The sequence below is a fragment of the Nannospalax galili genome, unplaced genomic scaffold (genome assembly GCF_000622305.1).
Source record: "Nannospalax galili isolate Female #2095 unplaced genomic scaffold, S.galili_v1.0 scaffold418, whole genome shotgun sequence".
NCBI classification, from domain to species: domain Eukaryota; kingdom Metazoa; phylum Chordata; class Mammalia; order Rodentia; family Spalacidae; genus Nannospalax; species Nannospalax galili.
The window spans coordinates 2,716,581-2,728,605 of record NW_008342003.1 but is presented as its reverse complement, the minus strand read 5'-3'; positions in this window follow the sequence as shown (position 1 = coordinate 2,728,605).

Genomic DNA, 12,025 nt, shown 5'->3' with positions numbered 1-12,025 from the left:
TCTATATATCTGATTATTACTAGTCACAGTTGGTTACTTTCTGAGCTCCTTGGCATCTGAGCATGGATATAAAGTCATCAGGTAGTGTGGGAAGCGAGCACAGCCGAGCTAGCCAAAGATGGAGCCCTGGCTGGCTGCCTAACTTCGTGCTGTTTACTTCAACTCTTGGCTGATTGCCAAGGCTTGTGAATCCCGCTTGTTTACCCCAACTCTGAAGTATGGTGAGCCCCAAAACAGGTGCTGCCAGCCTGATGATCTTGCTACGTGCCTATGAGCTACACTCTGCCTGGCCGCTGCACGTGTGTGAGCCCTGATTGGTACCGGCGGGGGGGAGGGCTGTTGGAAAACGCTATATAAAGAGCTGAAGTGTGTAATAGAGAGGAACCAGCATCATAGTGAGCCAGCATCAGTGAAGGAAAGGAGAAAGAGAAACAGAAGCTTGAACCTCACCTTGGTGTCTGTGTCGTCTTTCCTGGACTCTGCTGGACAGAGTCCCGGCTTGCGACAGTGCTCATTCATTAAAAGAGGGCCAACGGGGTCCTTGGACCCTCACTGAAGTATCCAGCCACTCTTCCCAGCCAACTGTATGTAATTTGGTCCTAATCACACATGGCCTCCTGGATTTGCGGAGTGCTAAAGTATACAATCTGGGGAAAGCTAGGAAGTCTGTGTCGTCTTTCCTGGACTCTGCTGGACAGAGTCCCGGCTTGCGACAGTGCTCATTCATTAAAAGAGGGCCAACGGGGTCCTTGGACCCTCACTGAAGTATCCAGCCACTCTTCCCAGCCAACTGTATGTAATTTGGTCCTAATCACACATGGCCTCCTGGATTTGCGGAGTGCTAAAGTATACAATCTGGGGAAAGCTAGGAAGAGAAGGCATGACCTGTGCTAGGTAAAGGCTTTCCAGTGGGCATAAACTCAGGTCATATATATACCTCAGCAACCCCTCAGTTGTCTTGGCAAGTAAGCTCAATAAATTCATTGGTTCCCCAGTAAAACTTTAATGAAACATTGGCTTGACACTAGAAGCTTTAAAGGGAATATGTATTGCTTAGCCTCCCCAGGAAAAGAAGTTTCACAACTGATAGAAAATTTATTTGTTAGTGCTATTATGTCTCATAATTATTTCAAAAAAAAAAAAAAAAGAAAAAGAAAATGAGGATGCAAAAGATGTTAAAAGAATATGGGAATGGAGATATTTTCCAAAGAAGACAGAGAAAATCAGAAAACACAAACAGCTGATGAAGGTCTGTGTAGGTTTGTTATGATATATAAAGGATAAGAAAAAAAAATATACACTTAATCTTAAAATGTCTATGGTCATAGTTCAGTCAATTAGTTTAAGGAAAAAAAATATATATCTACTCAAGGTTTACCTGAGAATATTTGGTTCTTTACCCAAGCCTTATCTACATAGCACATGATAATTAAAAGTACCATACTGGTGGAACTAACCTTATTGGATGTTTAATGGCCCTAGTTTGAGGCCTATGCTAATGTAGTCTGAGGGACTTAAAGGACAGTTTTTGCCCTTTGCCCTACAAGGTTGGCTAAGTTCCAGGGGATTATGGAACATCTCTCAAAATGTCCTATAACTGTGGTGAGTCACCTGTTCTCTTGTTGAGGGAGGCCATGAATACCCCATGAGATGGACTTGAACCAGTGTCCAGTATACAAAGAGGAGGACAAACTCAGAGGAAACATCACATTCATGCTTCCAAGTGAAGCCAGATATGGTTGAGGAGGACCTTTGACTTATCCTCACGTAGATGGAACTGGTAAAAGAAAGGAGCCAGGAGATCCTCCCAAGCCCATGTGACCCTCTGAGGAACAGATCCTCAAATGACCTTAAGTGTAAAAATAAATTGATTTGTTTGGGTCAACTCTATGGTCTTAAACACCCAAAAGGAAAGTATAACCAAAGAATAAACTCATCAGTGTATTTGTTTAAGAGTTCAAGGGATTACACTTCCCAGACATTAAGCTTAAGTCTATATAAAAAGTTATTTAGACAATTATTTCTCATTGATGATTTTGTTCCTAACCAGAAAGTGCTGTTCAGATGTAAGACTTCAAATCTTTGTCTCCAATACTGTAGTGCCCACCTGTAGCTAAGGGAGACAACCAGCTATTGTTCTAAAATTATGGATAAATTTGTTTTTTTCCCCTCTACATAGAAGTCTTTGAGAGGGAATTGACACTAGTTCTAACAACTCCAACAGCTATCAAAATACCCAAAAGCAAATCCTGAATCCATCACTTCAGCCTTGGAAGACAAAAGAAAAATGAGGAGGAACCCAATAGAAGCATGGTTTTTGGAAGCCACAATCAAGAAATTCCTATGACCTCTCATATGAACATTTGAAAATTTCCCTCTTCTGACTTTGTTCTAGTTCCCTTTCTGGAACTTGTAATACTAATTACTCTTGCCTTCACTTTTCACATCTCTTCTCATGATTCAAGTACTTTCTTTTTCCCCTAGTGATACGAGTTATGCAATTTGGAAGACTTTTAGATAGACCCACTGGAGGGGTACTCCAATCACCTCACCCTGTGTCCCTGTTCAGTATGGACGAAGCCAAAGCAGGTGTGGTCCGATTCCCTAATGGCAATTTGGGTAACCTCTTCAGAGGATGGTGTGATAAGAATAGGAGGTAGGCAGCCTCTGGTGTCCTGGTGCCAGCACCTTTCCTAGTCTGCAGGAGGCCTCTGGGCCTGTTCCCACCATCACCTCCCTTTGTTTCCCTGGGCTGCATAGGTCTAGTGGGTCCACTGTGCCTTGACTCCCTCAGCCTCTTTCACCTTCCCAGCTCCCCAGACGCATCTCTCCTCCTAGCCTGGGTACTAGCCTATTTCTTGTCTTGGCACCTCAGACACCAGGGCTAACCTCTTAGCCCAGAGTCAGTGTTGCTTCCTGATCCTTTGCATCCAGACCAAACCAGTTCCTTCCAGTTTTCCTCAGGAGCACTAAGGGCCTCTTCCCACCCCCACCTCCCTTTACATGTCTGGGAGGCAAAGCCACCAGCTTCCTGAGACCAGCATCTTTCCTGGGCCCTGATCCCAGGCCAGCCCAGCCCCCAAATTACTGAGGGCAGCATTTTTCCTGGAGGGATCCAGATCTTAGGAGAAAGCCTGAGAGCATCCGAGCCTCCTCTCACTTGGGCCTCTGTGGGAACTCCTGAAAACAAAAGCAATTAGGCCACTCCAATATAAAATCAAAAGAGAGAACCTGACCCTAGACCAACCAGCTTTTCATGCCCAACAAGTAAACCACAAAGGCACATAAAGTTTACAAAAAGAAGCAGATCTAAACTCAGCAAAGGAAGGCTTGGGTCTCACACAAGAATCAGAAGCTACAAAGGAAATTCACATGTCAAATTCACAAAGAAAAAATAATAACATGAAAAACAAAAATAACATATCCCCACCAAATATCAATAGTCCTCTAGAGGAGTACAATGAGAACCCACTAGAGATAATGCAGGACATGGAACTCAAAAGAACAATTATAAACATGATAAAATAATTCAGTGAATTTAAAGAACACACAAAAAAAGAAATCAAAGATCTGAAGGAAGATAAGGATAAACTTGTGAATGAATTCAGAAAAGAGTAAGAAATATTGAAGACTACTCAGACTGAAATGAACAAGGAAGTGAAACACTCAGTAAGCCAATTAGAAATGATAAGAGAAAGCCTCATCAATAGGATGAATGAAATGGAAAACAGAATATCAAGCCTGGAAGATAAAGTGGATGAATTAGACCACTCAAGCAAAGATTATGAAAAATTTAAGAAAAAACAAGAATGGAATATGAAAGAATTATGTGACACCATTAAAAAAAAACCAAACTTACAAATCATAGGCATACAGGAAGTAGAAGAATGTCAAGATAATGGTATGGAAGAGATATTCAAAAGGATTGTAGAAGAAAATTTCCCCTAAATTAAAGAAAGATATATCCATACAAATACAAGAAGCATATAGAACACCAAATAGACAGGACCAGAAAAGAAATTCTCCACAGCACACCACAGTAAAAACACTAAACGTTCAGAACAAAGAGAAAATACTGAAAGCTGCAAAAGAGAAACAACAAGTCACATATAAAGGAAAACCCATCTGGAGTACAGCTGACTTTTCAGTGCAAACTATGAAAGCCAGAAGAGCCTGGACCAAAGTATTCCCAGTTCTAAATGACCACAGATGCCAACCAAGACTACTTAACCCACCCCAAATGTCTATCATAGTGGAAGGGGAAAGAAAAATCTTCCATGACAAAATCAGGATGAAAGAATTCATGTCCACAAAACCAGCCTTTCGAAAGTTTTTGAAGCAATACAAAGTGCTGAAGAAAGGAACGACTATACACAAGGGGTTACAGAAAGAAATTCAATGAAGGTATAACTGTGGAAATGCACTGCTATATCAAGAATGTGAAGAGAAATAAAAATGACAGGATTCAATACATATATTTCATTAATAACTTTAAATATCAAAGGACTTAACTCCCCAGTCAAAAGATACAGACTACTTGAATGGATTAAAAAACAAAACCAATGTTTTTGTTGTCTGAAAGAAACTCATCTCAATTTTAAGGACAGGCACTACCTTAAGGTGAAAGGATGGAAAAAATATACCAAGTGAATGGTACTTAGAAAAAAGTAGGAGTTGCAATTCTAATATCTGATAAAATAGACTTAAACTAAAACTAATCAGAAGAGATAAAGAGGGCCACTTCATTCTGATCAAAGAAACAATAAACCAAGAAGATATTACAGTCATGAACATATATTCACCAAACTCGGGTCATAAAAACAATACTACAGGACTTTAAGACCCAGATTAATCCTAACTCTTTAATAGTAGGGGACTTCAATACCTCATTGTCACCATTAAGCAGGTCAACAGGACAGAATTAACAGAGAGACATCTGAACTAAACAATACCATATATTAAATGGACCTAAAAGACATCAATCAAATATTCCACCCAAGCACCAAAGAATATACTTTCTATTCAGCACTCAATGGAACCTTCTCTAAAATCGACCATATCCTGGGGTACAAAACAAACCTTAATGAATACAAAAAATTGAAATAATTCCATGCATTCTATGAGACCACAATGCAATAAAGCTTAAAATCAACAACAGAAGAAACCCTAGTGACCACATGAACACATGGAGATTAAACAACACACTCCTGAATGATGAATCAGTCAAAAAAGAAATTAAGAAAGAAATAAAAGTATTCCTGGAACTAAATGAAAATGACAAAACAACACAAGAAAACCTCTGGGACACATTGAAAGCTGTCCTTAGAGGGACGTTTATAGCTCTAAGAGCCTACATTAAAAAAATCGGAAAGAACACAAATAAATGACTTAACATTGCAACTCAAAACACTTGAAAAGCAACAACAAATGAAACCTAAACCCATAGGACAAGAGGAAAAAAAACCCCAAAAGCAGAGCAGACACTAATGAAATCAAAACAAATAAAACAATACAAAGAATCAACAAATCCAAGGGCTGGTTCTTTGAAAAGATAAACAAAATTGATAGACTACTAGCCCAGTTATCCAAAAGAAAGGAAGAGCACCTCCAAATCAACAAAATCAGAGATGAAAGGGGTAACATGACAACAGACACCAAAAAGATCCATAATATTATAAGGGAATACTTTAAAAACCTATATGTTACTAAATTTGAAAACCTAAAAGAAATGGATGGGTATCTAAAATCATGGGAACTACCAAAACTAAACCAAGAAGAGAGTAACAGCTTAAACAGTCCAATAACATATAAGGAAAATGAAACAATACAAAACCGTCTGACTAAAAAAAGCCCAGGACCAGATGGATTTACAGCAGAATTCTACCAGATGTTCAAAGAGGATCTACATTCAATACTACTTAATTTATTCAAAAAGATAGAAATGGAGGGAGAACTTCCAAATTCCTTCTGTGAAGCCAGGATCACTATAATACCAAAGCGAGGTAAAGATGCAACCAAAAAAAGAAAACTATAGACCCATATCCTTAATGAACATAGATGCAAAAATTCTCAACAAAATACTTGCAAACCGCATACACATACACATTAAAAAGATCATCCACCATGATCAAGTCAGCTTTATTACAGAGATGTAGGGATGGTTCAATATACATAAGTCAATAAATGTCATAAATCATATAAATGGGCTCAAAGACAAGAACAACATGGCCATCTCAAAAGATGCAGAGAAGGCCTTTAACAAAATTCAACATGCATTTATGATCAAAACCTAGAGGGAACTGGACTGGAGGGAACATACCTCAACATACTTAAAGCGATATATAACAAACCCACAGCTAACATCATTCTAAATGAAGAAAAACTGGAACCATTCCCATTGAAATCAGGAGCCAGACAAGGCTGTCTACTATCTCTACTCTTCTTTAACAGAGTGGTTGAAACTCTTGCAAGAGCAATAAGAAAAGAGAAGGAAATTAAAGGAGTAATAATTGGAAAAGACAAGATCAAATTATCTCTTTTTGCAGACAATATATTATACCTAAGAAATGCCAAAAATTCTGCCAGAAAACTCCTAGTAGTTATTAATGCATTCAGTAAAGTGGCAGTTTACAAAATTAATCTACAAAGGTCTGTAGCCTTTCTGTATACCAATAACAAGCAATCAGAGAAAGAGTACATAGAAACACTTCCTTTTACAATAGCTGAAAAAAACAAATTTCAGAATAAACCTGGCCGAAGTCATTAAAGAACTCTATAATGAAAAATTTAAATCTTTAAAGAAAGACATTGAGGAAGACATCAGAAGATCGAAGGATCTCCCATGCTAATGGGTTGGAAGGATTAATATTGTGAAAATGACCATCCTACCAAAAGCCATTTATAGATTCAATGCAATGCCAATCAAAATCCTCATGACATTTTTCACAGAAGTGGATAAAACTATCCTAAGATTCATATTGAATCACAAAAGACTTTGTATAGCCAAAGCAACCCTGTGCACTAATAGCAATGCCCGGGGGGGGGGTTTACTCTACTAGATATTAAACTGTATTACAGAGCTATAGTCATAAAAAAACATGGTACTGGCACAAAAAATAAACCCATAGAAAAATGGAACAAAATTGAAGACCCAAATATGAGTACATTCAAATTCAGCCACCTGAGATTTGAAAAAGGGGCCAAGAACATTCACTGGAGGAAAGACAGCATGTTCAGCAAATGGTGCTGGCAAAACTGGATCTCCACCTGTAGAAGAATGAAACTAAACCCTTATCTTTCACCTTGCACAAAAGTCACCTCCAAATGGATCAAAGACCTCAATGTGAAGCCTGAAATGCTGAAACTGTTATAAGAAAACATTGGTAATAACCTACAAGATATAGGTGTAGGAAAGGATTTCCTAAACTGAACATCAACTGCCGAGGAAACAAGGTCAAGATTCAACAAATGGGACCTCATTAAACTAAAAAAAACTTCTGTACATCAAAAGAAGCAACCAAGAAAGTCAAGAAAAAACTCAGAGAATGGGATAAAATCTTCACCAGCAACACATCTGACAGAGGTTTACCATCCAGAATATTTAACGAACTCAAAAAACAAAGAATCAGTGAAGGATTAATCCAATTAAAAGATGGCCAAGGAGCTGAACAGAGTTTTCAGAAGAAGAAAGAACTATAGCTAAGAAGCATCTTAAAAGGTGTTCAACATTACTAGTAATTAGGGAAATGCAAATTAAAACCACTTTAAGATTTCATCTTACCCCAGTCGGACTGACTAAGATCAAGAGAACAAATGATACCAAATGATGGAGAGGATGTGGGGAGAGGGGAACACTCATCCACTGCTGGTGGGACTGCAAGCTTGTTCAACCCCTATGGAAAGCAGTGTGGAGAAATTTTAAAAAACTACAAATAAACCTACCATTTGACCCAGTTATGCCACTTATTGGTGCTGGCTCCAAGAGTTCTGTGGTTCTTGGCAAGAGTGCTGTTTGACAGAGTTCCAACTGAAAGCCGCTGACCACTACTCTTTTGGTGAATATCCCTTTCCCAGTTACTCCTGGTTTTGTAATTTGTATAACCTTCTCTTCTTTAAGTATTCTGATAACCAACTCTGATGATGGAACGGAAAACTAAACCGGGAAAATCTCTGCCTTTAGCAGAATTATTATGTTACTGAAACAAAATGAAAGTAATAAGATAGACAACTTCCTCCTATGACTATGATCTCATTTGGACCTGCATTTGTCATTAATAATGAGGCTTGGTTTCCCCCAAAAGGAAAAGATAGCATGCAATAGATGCCCTGCTCCCTTTTACAGGAGTTATATGACTTTAACCCTAAATGAGGAACTACTGAGACTAAAGTTTGGTATAAGGAAAAACTATTTGGCTTACGGAAACTCCTTCTTAGATAGAAAGATTAGCTAAGTCAGTAAAAAGCTGGTGGTGCATGACCTCTGAAGAAAAATTGCCTATTCTTTTACAAAGACTAAAAGCGATTCAAAATGCCGAAGATAAATTGCAACAAAATAATAAAGGATATTGAAAGAGAAAATAATCATATGACTCAAAGAGTACAAAATGTTCAGGAAGAAATAGCAAAAGGGAGAGGAAAAAGATAAATTGGAATATTGGTTAGGCAATAAAGAGTTGGTTATTCCCATTCCCATGAGAATAATTCTCTCAAATATACACACCTGCCTGTAAATATTAAATTCAAAGAATTAAAGGGCAAATGGGGACAGGCTGCCTTACACTTCTATGGTAAAATAGAAACTGCAAGGCTGTAAAGAAAACAATGAAGACATTGCTTGGCTATGTTAAGAAAAGGTTAATCATTGAACTTTGTACATTCTTTTTACTGTGATTATTGAAAAATATTGTACACTGAGAAATACTGTGCAAACTCATGGTTTGATTTATGGTCTGATGCTTTACTGCTATTGCAAGCTTTCTAAAATTATAAACAAAGGTTGTAGAAGGCTGCCTTCAGAAGAGAAGTAAAAGATATTTGGGCTGACCTTCTCCGAGAGGGTCAGCCAACAGCCTCTACTAGAACTGCAATGTGGTTTCTGGTATAGTCATTTCTACCACCACAGTTACCTTCACCCTTTCAGGCCCCGGACTCAGCTGGAGCTGGACTCCAGCATATTGGCATGTACCCAAGAATTCATCCTATTGCAGAGACACTTGTACATCCATATTTGTTGCTGCTCTTTTCACAGTAGCTAAGAGATGGAAGCAACCTAATTGTCCCTCAACTGATGAGTGTATAATAGAAATGTGCTTAATTTATATGATGGAGTTTTATTCAGCAGTAAAGAAAGATGAAATCATGAAATTTGCAGGTAAATGGATGGAACTAGAAACTGTTATACTAAGTGAAGTAACACCGACTCAGAAAACAAAAACAAAACAAAACAAAAACATCTGTTCTCCCTCATATGTGGATCCTAGCACCAAATCCTGATAAGTGATTATATCTCTAGACATAACTACAGAAACCAGGATTACCAAAAGGAATGAGGGAGGTAAAGGAAAAGAACGAATCTGAGAGTAGAACAATGTGAAAAAGGTGTTACTAAGTGAGATATGATAAAAATGGGGTTAAAGGGAGGTGGGAAGGAAGGTTATACAAGGAACCTAGGGTATAAAGGGAAAGAAGGAGCTCAACAAAGGTGGGACCATAGGAGGAGGGTATTATTAAGGGAGAAATGGGAAAAATGGGGGCACCTTAAATGGGGAAACCATAATGGAAGGGTTAGACAATGCGAGAGATAAATAATGCATAGCTAGTTTTAAAAAACCAGAGGGAACCATGTTAATCCAACAACCTTCTGACAGATTAAACATACAACCACATCAAAGAATATATGTCTAGGCAAGGTTTATCTGAGAGTGTTTGGTCTTTGCCCAAGCTTTACCTACATGGCACATGGTAATTAAAAGTACCAGACTGGTGGAACTAACCTTCTTGGATGTTGAACAGCCATACTTTGAGGACTGTACTAATTTGGACAGAGGGACATAAAGGACAGTTTTTGCTCCTTTCTCTCCTAGGTCGACTAAGTTCCAGGGGACAATGAGAATATCTCAAAATGTACTGTAACTGTGGTTAGTTACCTGTCCTCTTGATCAAGGAGGCTGTAGAGACCCCACCAGATGGACTTGAACCAGTGTCAGAGGAGGGTCAACACAGAGGAAACATTTTCTCCATGCTTACAAGCGAAGCCAGCCATGATTGAGTAGGACCTTTGACTTATCTTCACATGGATGGAACTAGTAAAAGAAGCCCCTGTTTCCTCTGAGGAACAGATCTTCAAAAGATCTTAAAAGTAAAAATAAAATGGTTTATCTGGGCCAATTGTAGGGTCTTAAACACCCAAAAGGAAAGTATAACCAAAGATTAATGAGGCCGTTATAATTTTTTAAGAGTCCATATGTATAGCTAAAGGCTACATAACAAGTAACAATGCCAGACAGGACAAACCTTCCTTTGAATTATTGGCCAGGGTGGCCCAAAAGACTCCCAGAGAGTAACCCAGCATAAAACTCAGAAAACGAACAGCAAACCACAATCTTATCTAAAGGAATATTGACAACAATTGCTGCTAGATGAGGAATAGCTGATCTTCCTAAAACAAGGATCTCTAGATAGGTTGACTAGGTTCAGCAATTGGACAAGCACTGGCAATGACTGGGGGTGCCAACAACACAGTGAACAGTAACAGGGATGACAGATTATAGGGGTTCCAGTGGGGGTGGGGGAAGGCTATGAGAGGGTACCATTTGGGAAGTGGGTATGTAGATGACTAAGATTGTGTGGGATGTTCTGTATGAGATACACAAAAAATCAACAAATTAGAAAGAAAAGACATATTTGAGGAGGAAGCATAAAAATTTACTTCATGTTAATTACTAGAGGTGATAAACATTACCACTGAAATCTACCTGATGACTTTATACCCATACTCAGGTACTAAGGATCAGAGTGTAACTGACTGTGACTAATAATCATCAGATACATAGAGATTAAAGACACATGTGCAAACATCTAAGTGTTAGTAGCATTAAAAAATGTAGGAAACATAATACTTTAAAATGAAATGGAGATCTTCTTTAAAGGTTAAAAACTCATTCAATTTTTTTGCCTTACAGGGTTTATACTGAGTTCAATATTGTATAACTGCACCAATTCAACTATGAACCTAAAAATTTACAGCCATTAACAGCACACTCAGCAGGATTCTTGTGATCATGAAGGGATAGTGTAGGAAGCATGAACAAATGTTACCTGCTGCTATCATATAATTCTTAAGGCTTAAGGGAACAATTAAGCACGGGTCATGAATTAGTGCAAGTGTTGGTAAACCATTATCTGTGGGTCAAATGTGGCACATTGCATGGTTTGATAAAATTGTGAATATGGATATTTATTGCATATATGTGATGTTACATATAGCATATATGCACAATGTATATACATAAAATGTATATAATCAATTGAAAAAAAAAAAAAAAGAAAGGAGGCTGGGAGACCTGACTCCTTTTACTAGTGGCCAGCAGAGGGAAAGATGGATCGGACTCTCTCTGAGCTCAAACACAAATGTTGCTCAGGCAACATTCCAAGAAAACTTGAGGCTATGATATGAGTGGATAATGACTGGAGTTACTTACAGAAGATAATTTAATATGGCAAGAAAAACTTCTCTTCTGATATTTATAATAACTCTATATTGATCTCTCATTTTCTGTTTTTCTCAATCTGTTGGATCACTTTCATCATTAATTTTTTGTGACTTTAAGAAGTATAATTCTGATATTTATGCTTATATATTTTTTAGGGTTAATTTTTTATTTTTTATATTTTATTAATCATTTTTATTTTTATGTGTATGAATGTATTATCCACATTTATGTAAGTCTACCCATGTTATGCAATGCCTGCTGAGATCAGAAAAAGTCATTGGATTTCCCTGGAACTAGAGTTACAGACGGTTGTT